The sequence below is a fragment of the Triturus cristatus genome, chromosome 3_2, assembly GCF_964204655.1.
Source record: "Triturus cristatus chromosome 3_2, aTriCri1.1, whole genome shotgun sequence".
In the NCBI taxonomy this organism is placed as follows: domain Eukaryota; kingdom Metazoa; phylum Chordata; class Amphibia; order Caudata; family Salamandridae; genus Triturus; species Triturus cristatus.
This window is the reverse complement of record NC_140584.1, coordinates 282733088-282749597: the sequence shown is the minus strand read 5'-3', so window position 1 is coordinate 282749597 and position 16510 is coordinate 282733088.

Sequence of the window (16510 nt, the reverse complement as noted above, 5' to 3'; positions counted from 1 at the left end):
TATTTCCTTTTTAGCTTCTTTGGACGTACCCTTGTTTTGGAAAGATGAGAATGCTCTTTAGTTTCTCTGGATTTACCCTTGTTTGGGAAGATAAGAATGCTTTTTAGTTTCTCTGGATGTACTCTTGTTTTGGTTGAAGTATTTGTATCCTCCTGTTAGGGGTTACAAAATGACCCTTTAGTGTTGCGTCTTGAAGCTTTGTGTTCTTGAAGCTTGTTGACTTTTTGTATTTCCATCAACGCACATTTTATTTATAATTAGTCTTATTGCATGCATGTACATCTTGCATGCTCGTATTTTTACAATTCTGATGGGGGGGGGATGTGTTATAATCTAGTAAGTGATTAATGCATCCTCTCTGTTGCTGCCCTTGCCTTCCTGCTCAGTCTGTGATGTCATCAGAATGTTGAGAGTGCTTGAGTGGAAGAAGGAATCAGTTGGTGTGGAAGGGCCGAGCAGCAAGGAGGCTGCTCCTGGTGGGGCATTGAATGAGGCCTAGCATGAGACTGAATGTGGATCCTATCTGAAGACTACGTATCTTTCATTTCCTTGTAACATAGCACTTATCACAATGGAGTGCTGTTCAAATACAGCGACGCGCCTTGGCCTGCTGAACAGTATCTTGGATGCATAGACATTAAGGGGGATGCATGGAGGAAAGAAAGCTATCCATTGCTATTGGTCCCACAGGCATAGTTTATTCAAAGCTGTGCTGAGTTAAAGATGTAATGGACATAGGGCTGATGCATTGAACCTCTGGGCTGTAGTTAGAGTGGCAGAATGTTGGCGCTGAGCTGCTCTATGTCAGAAATGACTTGTGTTGCACTATTCAGGCAAGCGGTGGCAATGAGCCATGTCGAGGTCAATACACCCATTATGATTGGGGCGTTGTCTGGATTTTCTAGGGTGCAGCGCTGGTACTTGCCTGCAAGGGCCCAGGATTGTCTTGAGACCAACTGTCCGATTCCCGAGAACAGCCATCAAGCCCTTGGGAGTTACTTTGGTTCTGGAGATGCAGTCAGTCTTCACTCCAGCCGAGGAGGGAAGCTGGACAGGCACAGCAAAGGAGGAATCCAACAGTGACCTTCCTTTTAGCAGCATGATAGTCCTTTATCCTGGCAGAATGTCCTCTGGTCCAGAAGTGTATTGAGTATGTGTGTGGGGGGGGGGGGGTGGCCTGTACTTGTACCCAGTTGTGCCTTTGAATTGAGGGAGACTGAGCCCTTTGAAGTACATTGTCTCCTACCCTGGCTCCAGATTCACTATAGGGGTAGGCAGCTGTTTGTCTGGGGACAGGCACCACCTATTCAGGTGTTTGATCCTACCTAACATCTTGCCCAGGATGTTGATGGCCCATCAGGCACACCTAAGCCCCCTTTGTTTGGCTGTCTGGAGAGAATGCACAAAGCCCAGCTGCCACCCCAGATGTGCACAGAATGGGTACAGTAAGAAAATGCCAACTTTCTAAAAGTGAAAAACAATTGCTGGACAATGTGCACAATGTCAAACATTCACCCCGTACAGAGATCTGTGCCTAAATCCATAGTTTTTTGCTCCCCATGCCATTCCAGTTTTGACCCAGCGATATGCAGGCCAGGTCCTGGACTGGAAACAAGTGTCCTGGGAGCAGTTTCGGTGCATCACCTTATCAGCCAGGCTACCTTTACTTCAGTGGCATGGAACCCATGTCTGGGCATACCTGTCCCACTTTGTGTCAAACAGAAAACTTTCTGATTTGCGACTCAATCAAACTTTACCATAAGTTGTGCTTTAAAAAAAAAATTGGAAGCCCAGTCCAATTGGAAATTACACAAAATGTAATACAATGTGCACCTGTGGGAGAGATGGGCCTTGCAGTAGTGAAACCATTTATTCACTACCTGGACATGTTAAACTTGAGTACATGTCCAATCTTCTAAATACAATGCACCCTGCCCTAGGTGCAGTCGGGGCCTACCTTTAGGGGTAACTTGTAGGTATTAAAGGCATTTTCAGGCCAGTAGTGTAACAACTTGAGGGGGGCCCTCCTGCGAAATGCATGGGATGTACCCCTTTGGATGAGAGGGCCCCCTGGAGCTTTGCCCCCGCCACCCCCCACCCCGCCTTGTGTTACGCCGCTGGTTCAGGCCTGGCAAGAGGGTTAACTTATCAGGTTGATATGACCGTTTCAATATGCTGACAGGCTCTGCAATGGCAGGCCTGAGACATGTTCCGGGGGCTATTGAAGTGGGTAGTACAATCGGTGCTGCAGGCCCTCTAGTGCAAAAAACAATGGATGAACAGAATGCAGAACAATGTCATACATTCACCCAGTACAGAGATCTGGTCCTAAATCCATCACTTTTTTTGCTCACCATGCCATTCCAGTTTGGACCCAGCTAGTAGCATTTAATTTACAGGCTGTTTGCACATATAGTGCACTTAACAAGGGACTGCACTTTAGCACTGATTAGCAGTGGTAGTGCTCTCAGTTCTAAAGCCAACAAATGAATTTGGCAAAAAGGGGAGGAGGAAGGTAGTTTGGGGGTGACCCTGCTGAAAGGCCAAGTCCAACATGAATTAATAACATTTCAAGTGAACTCAACTCCGTTCCATGTTCACATACAAGGACTGATGTTTTTTCCTACTTGCATAGAACAGATTTGTGAATAATTGCCGTAGACAAATCTGACATTCATGCACGAGTGACGACGTCCAAGTGGGCCGCATTGTACTGCCTCTGGGTGTGTGTTCATGTCTCGGAGGGGTGTCATCATCCAAGGGCAGAGTGCATATCCTTGATCACCTGTGACAGTGCAGGGAGAAAAGAGTCAATACCTGTTTCGTCAGGATGTGATGGCAGGCCCACCAATACAGGGACTCCTGTGCTGGCTCTGTGTGGGGTAAGTGTAATTCAGCCCTCAGAGAGTAGCTGGTGCTGGCAACAACTCCAACAGTCATCAGGCACTCAGTAATGCAATGTCAGAGCAACAAGGGGGAATGACTCCAGTCGCACAGGGCTAGTGGCCCCAGATGCACAGCGGCTGACTCGGGACCCTGAACTGCAGGGGGCAGGTCCAGGGGGTGGTGGAGGTCCTGGGGGGTGGCTGTGGGTGTTGTGGCCCTGTTGGGGCTCTGAGCTGCACAATGAGTAACTCCATGGTGTTGTTTGTTCGGTTGTGGCTGTGTGCGGGGCTTCGTTGCCTACTGCAGGGAGTTGTCTGTCTTTACACCTGCTTGTGGCAGGTGTTAAATACCTGCGGCTACGGCGGCTTAGCTCGTGGTTTTGACTCGCATCGCGGATCTGGCAGTTCATTGTGAAAGTGGTGTGGTTTTTCCACGTGTTTTTGCAGGGGAACGCCTACTCTGCATCTCATTAGCGTTAGTTGCCGGTGTCACCCGTGGTGTAGTTTTTTGTGGCTACTATCGCAGGTAAATTGGTGATATCAGCTGTTAGCACCAGCTTGTGAATGGTGCGATGATTTTATTACCACTTTGGCTGCGATAAAGTGCCGCTAACTTGGCAATAGAACCTTGTGAATATGTCCCCCAGAGTGCTGACTTTATCTCAAAGTATACTGTGAATTGATAGTGTGCCTGATTGATAATGAAGACCAGGAATCTCTTGTGCTTCTTGATCATTAGCATGTGCAGCTATGCATTCTTGAGGTCCATAGTTGCTGGGCAGTCCTGAATCCGCAGAATGGTCTTTTGAAGTATCATTTTGAGCCTCTGTGTCTTTAGGAATTCTGGTCCCAATAGCAGACACAACTTTGAGTTGATTCCCTGGTTGAACTTTCCTTGGCTTTTACCAATTCTTGATTTTGCCGGAGTTCCTTTACCTCCTGTTGCAAGTGTTGAGTTCTTCATTTGTTACTTGGAGGATTTTTGATACAATAAGCGTGCTGAACAGTGTTAAGTATCCTTTTGTCTTGAGGTGATGGACCTCCACTACTGGAGGAAACCTACTCTGTCCCCCCACTGGTGGTGTGATTGGACTGTTAAGTCATTACCTGAATGGGGCTGCCCCCTGATTTTACTACGAAAGGGCTGTCTTAGTGTTTGGAACTGCTACTTTGGTAGTTGGGTATCTGCTTGCTGGTTGGTCTGTGGCATTGACGCTAGGATTCCTTCCTCCAGATCATCTATCTGGGTAGCTCCCTTCATATGTTGCTGCAGAACTACAGGGCCCTTGTGGTTCTTTATTTGGTGAAGCTGTTGTGTTTCCTGAATGGCCCATGGTCGTCTTCCCTATATTAGCCTTACTGTGCATGTTGTAGGCCGCTTTTACTTTGCAAACGTTACCCCATATCACGCTTGCCTTTGTGCCACATTATATTTTCACACACAACCTGCACGTTTTCATATTTTTTTATTTTCCTGGGATTTGATCTGAACACACTAGACCAGGTCAGACAACAAAGCCCCATGTTTATTCTCTCTGGTGGACACTAGCACTTAGACATGACAAGAGAATGCAGCTGCTGATTGTGAGCACACATCTTGCTATTTTGAGGCCAGGGGTTCTGGAAAAAACAGACACTGAGCGAAGGTACTGAAGCAAGAGTGCTGCGTCAGCTGAAATGTAGAACATCTACCTATGTATGCTAAGGTATGGTGCTACTAATCCCCAAAATAATTGCCATATAATAAAGCTTCAGGAGAAAGGGGGCGAGGGGGAAATAGTCTAAACGGTCTTATAACATGACAGGGCTTATTATGGTATATGGTTTGTTAACCATTGCAGTTGTATTTTTGGTATGCATTTGTTGTTTAATTGTTGCACAAATACTGAATCTTAGAGCACAATAGCGGTCACCCCTCATAAGCATAGATTTTAGTGCAACTGGTTGAGTGTGGAGATGGGGACACCAGTACCTGGTATTGCTGGGTGTCCATTACATTTAGACGTGCCGGTGTCATCGAGGACCTTGACTATGCTCCCCTCAATACTTATGGTGCAAATGTGCTGTGGTTGTCGGCCCTAGACTCCTGCTCTCAGGTACGATATGAGGAACACCTCGCTCTCATCCTCTCGTGTTGCGTCCTGCTACGAAGGCTTGTCTCACAACTGTCATCTTCCAACGTTGTCAAAGCTCCTGGGTCATGCGTGGACAATGGGTGGCTCTGCGCTCCTTGACACTACCCTTGCATTCCTTCACAAAGTTGTTCTTACCACACTACATAGTGGTCTAGGCCACAGTTACTGCACTTTCTTCACATGGTAGTGGAGGGCTTGGCTGTGGTTCTGCATGGTTGGTGCAAGAATACTGCATCATCATTGGAGGAGCCAAGATGGCGACCGGGACGGCAGCGTAGGCTCCCGGCTCCGTGAACCTCCGCATCCCGCACAGATATCCTGCAAGAGATCCTTAGCTTGCGCTATATGCCCGTGTTGGTGAATGAGAGCGGCAACCGATCGTATGACTCCGAAGTTTCTGGCGGCGGTATCGCCGGAGAAATGTCCACTTGAAGTTTGCGGCCTGTGCAACCCTGGAACCGGGACCTCGAGTGGATAACATGGCCGGGCGGCAGTTCAACAACAGCGGCCTTTGGTGACTGGGTGGAGTCGGACTAACCGGAGCGGTGTGAATATCGGCCTACGTTTCGCCGTGGTCGTTCCTACCACTAAGAGTAGCGGAACGAGTGCATGCCCGAGGTGGCTAATCCAAGATTCCCCGGTGATTGCCTCAGCCTTCGCCGGTGAGCTGCCCGGCCGCCGCCCGTAACTCGCCCTGATTCTTGCGGCCTGCTCCCGGATTTTCGCGGGCGCAGGTCCATGGTGGGGATGATGGTTGCCCGTGACCACACACCGGATATATTTTTTGCCTGCCCCCGAAACCCTGATTCCAGTGACGTGGAACCTGAGGCGCTTGTCCCCGAGTCCTGGTCCCAATCTGGGTTGGACCTACCCGGCGGCCATCTTGACAGGATGAAGTCTACCATCCTGTACACTGGGTCGCAGCACGACTGGAAGTGTGCGACTATGAGGAGCGTAGCGGAGCGAGCGCCGAGAGCTGTGCTGGGGTATGGTGATCTTCTCGAGGCTCTCGGTGCCCTTCATTCCACCTTGGTTCACGGCGCCTGGGTATTGGGGAGTAAGCTTGATGGGGTGGCATCAGCGCCGGAACAGTTGCTGCCTGCCTGTCCCCAGGTGCACGGGGACTTCCTACACTGCACACAGGAGGACAGTGTCGTGGCCGCCCCTGTGGATAGTGACCAGCTGGAAACTCCGGACAGTATACTAACGTGTGATCGGCTGGCTGTGGGTCTGGTCTGTTCCGGAGGTCTTGGACCTGAGTGGGGGGTGGTGGCCTTGTCCCGTACGCGGCCTCCGGCGACCCAGGCAATATTCAAGCAACGGTCGCCTGCTCTGGCTGATTTCGCCTTCTTGGACCTTGTGTGCAGTGCAGATCCTGGGGCAGCACTGGGAAAGACGACTCTCCATACTGCTGACTGTGTTGGTATTCAGAGACTTCCACCCTACCTGTGTGTGTCGCTTCCTGTTCTTTTTTGGACGCTCCCCTTCTTTGTAACATTGGACATGGCACTGGGTCGATGGGTATGCATGGGTAGATTCGTAAAGAGTGGCCAAGGATAAGGCTGATCCTTCAGAGGTGGTCATCTAATAGGCGGGCGGGCTCAGGGGTTGCGTGCTCTCACGGCATAACTGTCAGTGTAATAGGCGCATAATGCTCCCCATTCTTCTTTGACATGGTCGATTCTGTGTTGCTTATTGTTTGCTTTGGGGGAAAACATATTGTGCGGGAGGGAGAAGCCGGGGGCTTGTTTTGAAGGCCCTCCTCCAGTTTATTAATATTCTCTCTACCCCCCGTCTGGTGGGGTTTCTTTTCTTACTCCTCTTTCTCTGTTTCTTCTATATTTCGGGTCTGGTTTCGGGGCGACAGGCACACTGCTGGGGGGGGGGGGCCGTACTCATCTGCAGAGGTGCAGGGTGGGGGGTTGGGGGAGGAGATCCGTTAGTCTTTAACCCCTTTTTTTCCATGGCCTCCTTTTTCTTCTCTTATTCTTCTTTGTCTTTCTTTTCTGGGATCAGTATGGTAGAACTCCTTCGTTGTTAATCGCTGCGTTTTCATGTGTGCCACAATTTCCGTGGTGTTTTCTGGGTTTTAGGGCAGGGGACTGCAGGCGCAAATGGCCGTGATATTCCTCCACATCCTGAACTTCCTGTTTCAGCGCCATTGACTAGATAAATTGCTGTTTATTGTCGACGTTTATTATTCTGCCTGCCATTTCTTGCTGCTGGGAAACTGTTTGGCACCTGATCCTTCCATCCTCCCTTATTATAAAATGAAAACCTTTTGTATCCTGGTCTCCTACTTGGGCTGTTCAGTGGCCGAGAGTACACTAGCATGGAGATTCTGCTCCCCGAGGTGCTGCCTGTGATAAATGTTGATTTCTTTACTCTGATTGCTTAGCGGCCGGCCCCGGGGGTTGTAGGCCCATACTTGTTATTGGTTGAAATGTCAAAGGTTTTTCAAAAAAAAAAAAAAAAAAAGAATACTGCATCTATCATCTCTTGTCTGTAGTGGGCTTTGGCGGTCCGGACCGTGGGAGAAGGCCAGCTCCATCTCCTATGCTCGACTATTGAAAAGTTCTTGCGATCTGACCAGAATTAAGATGTCTTCTAGTTTTATGTAGGATCATTCTCCTCAAAACAGCATACCAATACCCTTGCATGAACTGGGCCCTGACTTCCCTAGGCTGGTCGTTGTCTGTGCAGGTGCTGGCAAGGGCCCGAGGCAGGCGTGAAACCCATCCATCGTTTCTGCTTTCTGTTGGTGTGCCTGGCGCAACTTGAAACAATCATAGTCTGGCTTGAGCTGCGTATCAAAATAGCATTGAGAGCGGCAACCACTGCCTCATAGTCTTGGTCATCTCATGTGTTGGGCAGGTGTTGGAGCAGCTGGTATACTTCCTCTCCCCCAAAATGGAGCAGTAGGGATCTTTGAACAAATTTTTCAGGGCCACAAATGAGATGGAGGGCATGGTGAAATCTGCCACCCCACATTTTTCAGCGAGGGGTGGCTGTGGCAGGATCAATAAGCTCTCTAAATAAAGGCAAAGCCGCTACTGATGCGTTCGCAGGTCGACCTGCCACAGCCAGTGCAGTGGCTTGGGAGGTTGGCCATTCGCATGACACTTGTGGTGAGTGTATGCTCATGCTGCGTGGCAGCACTCTTCCTCAGGGGGGGCATAGTGAAAAACGGGAAGCTTGGCAATGTGTAGTAGCCTTAGCACATGTGCTCAGGAGAGTGCCTCTGGCAGGCCCTTAGGTGGAAATCAAAGTGCCCCTGCTTCACCCCCACATAGGCAGTACCCAGTAGAAAAGTCCCGGCGGGACCCCTTCTTGCCATTAGGGGTGAGGCAGGGATGGCTGCCAGCACAGATGACTGCTGCAGGTACAAGGCTGAGTCCTGAGCAGAAGGAGTGCGGAGAAGACAGTAGTCCAACAGGTGGTACGTCAAGCACCATCATGCAAAAGTGGTCCGTCGCGGGAGGCACTGCAAGGAGAAGGTCTGTCTGCATGCGGTGGCTGAGCAAGTAGGGGTTGCCCTTCGTGGGCCTGGTCACCGGCGATGCTGGGTGGCTACCGCAGTGAAGCCCCACTGGCTCTGGCGGTCTCACGGCAACTAGATATGTGCGGCCAAGTGGGTGGGCTCCGCCTTGTCGCCAAAATGTTAGGTCTTGGCCTCACTGATTGCCCCTATAATGCAAGGGTACCTGTGTTATGGAAATAATTATTTGTGTGCCAGAAGGGACACCTTCCTGCACAAAAGCAATCCCCAGAGACGTATTACTCCTTTTTTTTTTTTTTTTGTGTTATGCAAAATGCAGCACACGTGGAAAGAGGAAGTAATGAGGAGAAATAAATATATTTCTCCTTGTTACATCTTTCGGGTAGGCACACCATTTTGGAGCAAGTCTTCGTAAATCTTGGTCTCTGTCAAAATACATGAGTGGATGCATGGGAACATCCATGCTTCACCCATGTAATGCCTACCTAATGCAAAGTAACACAATATTTTGTATTTTCTAAACCCTACAAAACCATGATGTGTGTGGCTTAGCAAATACCAAAGAGGATTTTGTGGTGGGCCGTGTTGCAAAAGTAATGCCTCACCGATGCAAAATGATAGTAAATCTGGGCCTGTATACACACACCTATGGCTATGCAGTGCACTACTTGATTGCCAGCTCTCTACATTAGGTCAGTGTTCTTTGGTCAAGGACTTCACCCCATTCAGAAAGTCTTAGGAGTGTTCTTCGTGTCATGCTTTCATGAAGCAACTGCAAGTTGCTCTGTTCCATGCTCGGTATGACCTTCACCTACCAATATCACTCATACTATCTATTTTTGAAAAGAAATTTGAGAACTAAGGATGTTCAGGCTACACCCTGGGTATGCAATTGGCATTGCCTTTGGTGACCTGATGCAGCCCTCTATGGAATGCACATAATGTAGTGGTCTCAGCAGCCTTAGTAAACAATATTACAGAACTGAGCTGGTTGAATCCACTCCAAGTTCCAGTCCACCATTCCCCTCCATTGTGATGTCCTGAACAGCACATCTGAAGACTGTGTGGCTTGTGGTTGGTGGCACTACAGCATGACTTTCCGGGATCATGACCTACACCTGTCATAAATATTGAAACCTGGTTAGGTGAAACTTCAAATCCAGATCTATATATTGCTATCCCACCAGGCTTCCCTGTTTTATGTAATTAGATTGGGAAAATGGGGTAGACGAGTGGTCATCATATTTAGAACCTCCCTAAATCTTTCCACACCTGCTGGCCTATCCGCTCTGCAAAATTATCATCTGTAAGGCTACTTTTGCTGCCTTCCCTTACTTTGACTTGTGTTCTTACATACTGCCCTCCCATGATTGCTACTGAATGGATAGACACATTTCTGGTTTGAACGGGAGAAGAGACCATTTATTCTTCCCACATTATAGCTTTGGGGGACTTTCATGCTGAGGTTGCTAATAATATCAGAAACACTCTGGGGCCTGTGCAATGCATCTATGATCATGTTCATGTATACAGCTAGTCCTTGTTTTAATCTTTGCTCCTGTTCCCACAATCAGGACACCTTCGCTCTCTCTCTCCTAAGCAGGTTGGATCGCCATCTTCTGTGTATCCAAGGGGTTAGTTCACAGTGTAAGAAAGTGCCTCTTTTGACATGGTTACCCCCACCTTTTGCCTGTTATCTGATGCCACTTTGACTGAAATGTACTGGTCCCCAGTAACGGTGTTGTTTCCATAAACTGTACTGTTGTTCAACAATTAGCACCACTTTAGACTCCATGGAAGTCCCTAGTAAATGGTAGCCCTGGTACCCAAGGCATTGGGACTAAAGAGGGTCCCTAAGAGCTGCAACAGGAATTGTGCCACCCTAAGCGACCCCTCACCAAGTTCATGCAAATCGGACATTGCACTCTTCTCTGCAACAAGACATGCAGGCTGCAGAGTTGACATAGCACACATGCCTGTGTGCCATGCCTGCAAAACATTACATGTGGTATAGGTAAGTCACCCCTACAGCAGGTCTTACAGCCCCAAGGCAGGGTGCACTATACCTCATCTGTGGACATATCTGCGTGAATGGCTGTGTCCCCGTGATATCTAAGTCAATTATTTGATATCACAAGTGCCCAGGGAAGCCATAGTGAGTGCTCAGGCAGGACACTCATGAATACGAGTTCCTCAGCTACTTGATGGCTTCTCTGTAGCCCCAGATGTTCAGTACCAAACATCTTGTCTTAATAAACCCACACTGATGCCAGTGTTGGATTTATTAATAAATGTACCCACAGGGAACTTTAGAGGTGCTCCCTGAAATCCTACTGACTACTAGTGTGTTGACTGACTGGTCTTGTCCAGTTAGCCACCACAGACAAGTTTCTGACCCCCTGAGGTTAGAGCCCTCACTCTCGGTGGTTGGGAACACAAAGCCTGATCTGGGCAGAGGTGTTTACACCTCTTCCACGCAGGTTCTGCATTCCAGGGCGGGTAGCTTTGAAGGCTCTGCCGCCTTTAAAATGCGACCCAGGCCTGTCCGGATAGTGGAGATGACCACCCCATGACCAGAACCCACTTTTGGGGACAAGACAGGCGGGAAAATTAGTAAGATTAGGCGGTGTGTCCCACATCAAGCCAGAACCACCCCTAAGGTGAACTAGCTAAAGCGGAACCACCATTTCAGATTCCTCCATCTTGTGTTGAATGGAACTAGCTTTCTAGGGTCAGGGTTATGCCCACTTCCCACAAGAAGTGGTCATATAGAAGGTGTAGACATCCTAAAGGTAGGGAGCCCATTGGCTACTACCCGTCACTCCCCTTAACGCCCCTAAATGGAGTATTTAGGTGGCACCCCTGAACCCAAGATTTGACGGATCAAGAGAAGGACGAAGTCACTGCCTGGCGAGAACTGCTGAAGCACTGCAAACGTTTTGCGAGAAACCTTGCCTGCATGCAACTTTCTCGACAATCACAACATAGTGACTTGTCCTGCAAGCTGGAGAACTACCACAGCCGTGGGTAGCCTGCCAGCACTTCGAAAATCGCCTAGTCTCCCTTGGAGTAGAGGCGCTACTTCCCTGCAGTCCGCAGGCACCGACAAGCAGAGTACGGTCCACCGCTTTGCAGCTCACTGGCCCGAACAACGCCGCAGACGACCAGGAAGAGGTACCTGTGCTCTGGATGGTCAGCTCTGTTTCCTTACCCAGTGTGAAGACACCAGTACCAACTGGAGCCATGCAGCACCAATACCCAGTGTTCCAGATGCCCTGCACTGAAGACCAACTCCGGATTCTCACTGCACCACTACTGAGCAGCCGTCGAGGGACGTCAGCATCACTAGGTTGGTGCCTAACTGTGAGAATCAACTTTGTGCACCAGGGCCAGCCGACCTAACCACTCTGCACCCGAGCTGCCTGGCTTGGGTACCGAAGAACTGGCTGTGCCCCTGTGCTCCAAGAACTCGTTTGGGAGCTCTCTGACTGGTCCCCAAGTCTCCCTGTACAGCCTCTTTTCAGGTAGCCTCCCTTCACCATAGCGCTTATAGCTACCAACCTCACCAGCACCCTGCTCCCGGTTAAACCTAGGCAGTTCCCAAATACTGCTGGTAGTACTTTGGACCATGCCCACTACAACTCGAAACCCATAAGGTGAACCCCTGAAACCGATTGTACCTGCCGTTATGTATGTAAGACTTTTCCTCCCATAGGATTGCATTGTGTGTAAAGGTCACGATTTTGAAAAATGTACTTACCTGTAAAAATTGCTTACAAAGTTCTTGGCTTTACAAAATATATAAAGAAATTTTCTTTTTCTAATTTGGTCTCTGATTTATTCTTTGAGTGTGTGTCTCATTTATTGCCTTTGTGAGTACAATAAATGCATAGCAATATCCTCTGAGAAGCCTAACTGCTCGCCCCCCCCACCACAAAAGCGAGCGTTAGTATTATCTACTTTAGCCAATTGAGGACCCACTGGACTCTCCACACAATACACTTCTTTTTAGTGCACTATATAGAGGGCCAGCTTCCCATACAGCACGCTTCTATGAAGGTTAAGCTTCGTAAATGGAGAAAACCTGACGCCATAGCTACTCTTGATGACTTCTCCCCTTTTAAATTAAATAATCAGGGAAAGCACTAGCTAAATCAGAGGTCTTCAAACTGTGAGGCCCGCCTCCGCCTGGGGGTCCGTGGCTACATTCCTAAGGGGCGCAAATGCCTTAATAAGTATTTGTAAATGAAGATGGCCTAAAAGCGTGTCTTTGGTGAAAGGCTGCCTTCAATTACATGCATTGTTGTCAGTGCTTTTAAACAAGCATTGGCAAAGCCAATAGGTTTTGCCTGTGCAAAACCTATTGGCGCTGTCAATGTTTTTTTAAAGATGTTGCACAGGAGCGTCTATCATTTGGTCTGCCCCAATATACTGTGGTCTTCCTGTATGGTGAACCATCCAATTACAGCAGCCGAAGTTAAAGAGTCTTGGTGTGTGGTTTGACTATAAGCTATCCTTTGAACTCCAGGTTCCAGTGTTTTGACCCTCCTGTTTTGAGCTGCTCCATTCTCTGTAATCTCTGATATTACCTTTTATCCTTATGAACAAACATGCAGCTGCAGTCTACTCGCCAATACTGTTGTGAGGATTACAGAAATGCACTTTGTCTTAGGTTACAGAGGATACAAAATATGATAGCTGGTACCTGGGCAATGTAAATGTCATCAAATCCTCTTTGCATATCTATAACTCCATTGGTTCAAGCCTGTTCTCACACTGATCCTAAGTTGATCCTAAGTTGCTCTCATTTAGTTTCACCCCATGTCCCTACCAGATTCCTTAGATCAGAATCCCTAGTTCTACCCAATTTATCACGTTACTACAAAGAATGACAGGAAGGAGGAGGTTTATTCAGGATTCAGGATTTATTCAGGATCATGAGCCCTAAGCTTTGAATGCCCTTCCTATCAACATGCTGCAGACTTCTAATTTGACCCTTTTGTTTTGTAGAAAGTCAAAACCTACTTATGTTAATCGATCTCAGACCTGTCTTGTAGTGCCTCTTTCTGTTTGCCCTTTGTCTATCTTCTATGGACAATGTACTAGAGCCATGATGTCCTTGGGCAACTGTTTGACTTTACAAGTAGAGATAGCGGCCGTACAATTGTGAGCACCAGCTACAATTCCCCTGTGCCCCCTAATCTTACCAGTCATCTCGGATTAGCAGAGGAGCACTACACATGAAAGTTTAAAGGTAGTGATCCCAGTGGACTCGGGTGATACCTCATGATAGACGGAGCACGTGTGGTAGGTATTACTTCCACCTCTGATCATTATCGAAAAGAGCTCTTGCATTTAAAGAGCATACCACTGACCGTCTCACAGAGCTGTTTAAACTCTGGGTCATAGTTTGTGCCAAGAGGGCAATTCGTGCCACTGATGTGCATTCACTATTCATAACAATGCTCAACGATTGGGCATGTCAGTCAGTTGACCTCAGCAAGGAACAGACCCCAGCTCATGAAAATATCTGCATCAGTGACCTCAGTGCCATCACAAGGATTACTTTTTTGCCTTTGCTACTGGGAAGATCTAGGGGACCAAAAATGCCAATTGCCACCCATTGAAAGGCTACCCAACCACAAAAACAGAGTTCAGGAAGATTTAGACTTTTCCAAAACCTTTTAGAGTTCCAGGTTGCCAGAAATAGGCAGACAGAAAGAAACTATTCAGTAACCGGGCATTTATTTCAGACAGGTCTAGGTAGCTCTCCACTGATATTTTCTAGGAGTTCCACTCCACATCGATTTAAACAGATATCCTCTGCTCAAAGCCAACTGAATGGGCGTCTTCAGAACCAGACAATCGGCAACAAGTGTGAGGCTCCGTTTTGACGCCTGGCTTTACAGAGTTTCCTTCCCCTGTAATTAATGCCTAGAGGTGCCCAAATCATGGAATTACCTTTTCAATGTGTAAGGATTCCAGAGACTGCCTTTTAAGTGTCTCCTGTAGCAAACCGGCATTGGCAAAGTTAATAGGCCTCACCTATGTGAGAGCTATTTGCTTTCCCAATGTCTTTTAGCCATGTTGTACAGGAGGGTGGCTACTGGTCAGCATGGCTAAAAGTAAGTGGTGTGGCATAGAGGGGAGTGGAATGGCGTAGAGTGGAGTAATAGAATGGTGTAGGTTCGAGTGGCATAAAGTGGAGTAGAGTGGCACAAACTGGACAGACGTAGTGACAAAGTGGAATGGAGTTGCAGAGTGTAGAGTGGTGTAGAATAGAGTGGCGTAGAGTGGAGTGGTGTAGAGTGATTACCATGGAGTGGCGTAGAGTAGATTGGTCATAGACTTGACTGGCATAGAGTAGAATGGAGTAGAGTGGGGTGGAGTAGAGTGGCCTAGAGTAGAGCGAAGTGGTGTGGAGTGGCGTAGACTGGGAGTGGCATAGAGTAGAGTAGCACAAACTGGAGGGACATAGAGTGACAAAGTGGAATGGCATTGCAGAGAGTAGAATGGTGTAGAGTGGTGTAGAATAGAGAGGCGTGGAGTGGTGTAGAGTGATTGGTATAGAGTTGACTGGCATAGAGTAGAATGATGTAGAGTGGGGTGGAGTAGAGTGGCCTAGAGTAGAGCGATGTGGCGTAGAGTGGGACTGTATGAAATGGCGTAGAGTGGAGTTCAGTGGCGCAGCATGGTTTAAAGTGGTGTGGAATAGAGTGGATTTCAGTGGAGGGGCATAGAGTAGACTGGCATTGAGCACTGGCGTAACAAAACTTGAGGGGGGCCCCCTGCAAGGTACGTGGATGGGCCCCCTTCCGGACTCAATCAGGAGCTCTCCGCACAGAGTATTGCACTGAGGGCACCCCTAGATCTTGGGGGACCCCCCTGCACCGTGGGGGCTGCAGGGGCCTATAAATTCTGTTCAAAACTATACGAGTGGCTACAAGCTTTTGATAGCCTGATACCACTCAAAACCACACAACACAATAAAACAAGCACCGTGGAGAAATACAGAGATTAAAGACATACAACTACAAATTAGAAAGCTGCAACGTGCCTGGCTCAAAACAAAAAACAAACTTTACCTACAGAAAATGAACAGATTATATAAGTCAGCCATACAAAAAAGCAAAGAAAAGGTACTATTCAGACAGAATTCAAAATGCTAAATGTGCAAATAAAGAATTCTATTAAATACTCAATGAATTCCGTAAACCAAATTGCCTAGAAGGAACTTATCCCGTTACTCAAGATATCACAGACAATCTGGCAAATCATTACACGGACAAAGCAGGAATACTCTAACTCAGCCTCTACGTTCCTTCCAACACATTTCACACGATGAATTCATGGACCTGGTCAAAGCAAGCAGGCTTTCCGGCAGCCCTTCTGACCCATGTCCACCACAAACTTTGAAGACAATTCTTCTAACAACCTCTGCTGCCACTCCAGTAAGAATCATCAACGATTCCTTAACTACCAGAATATTTCCAGAAGAACTCAAAAAGTAATTCATATGCCCGTTACAGAAGAAAACAAACTTGGACCTGCTGAACCCTGACAACTACAGACCCATTACAAATTGACCTTTCCTGGGCGAACTGATAGAGCAGCGTTCGCCCAGAAGTCCCAATTCATTGAAGACCATGCCATACTTTCAGACTTCCTGAGGCACAGAATCTGCCCTCCTTGCCATCTGGAATGACATGAGGAACACAGTTGACCGCAATGAGGTTGCTGCACTACTCCTCTTGGACCTCTGGGCTGCCTTTGACAAGGTTGACCATTGTTATGTTAAATATATTTCTAAAGCGCGCGTACACCCAAAGGTTTCATGGCGCTGTTGCAATGTCGTACTGGATCAGGAGGATTACTGGTAGGCTTGAGTGAATAAGAGGGTTTTGAGGAGGGATCTGAAGTGAGGCAAAGATATTTCAAGTCTGAGTTCTGGAGGAAGGGCATTCCATGTTTGAGGTGCTAGGAAGGAGAAA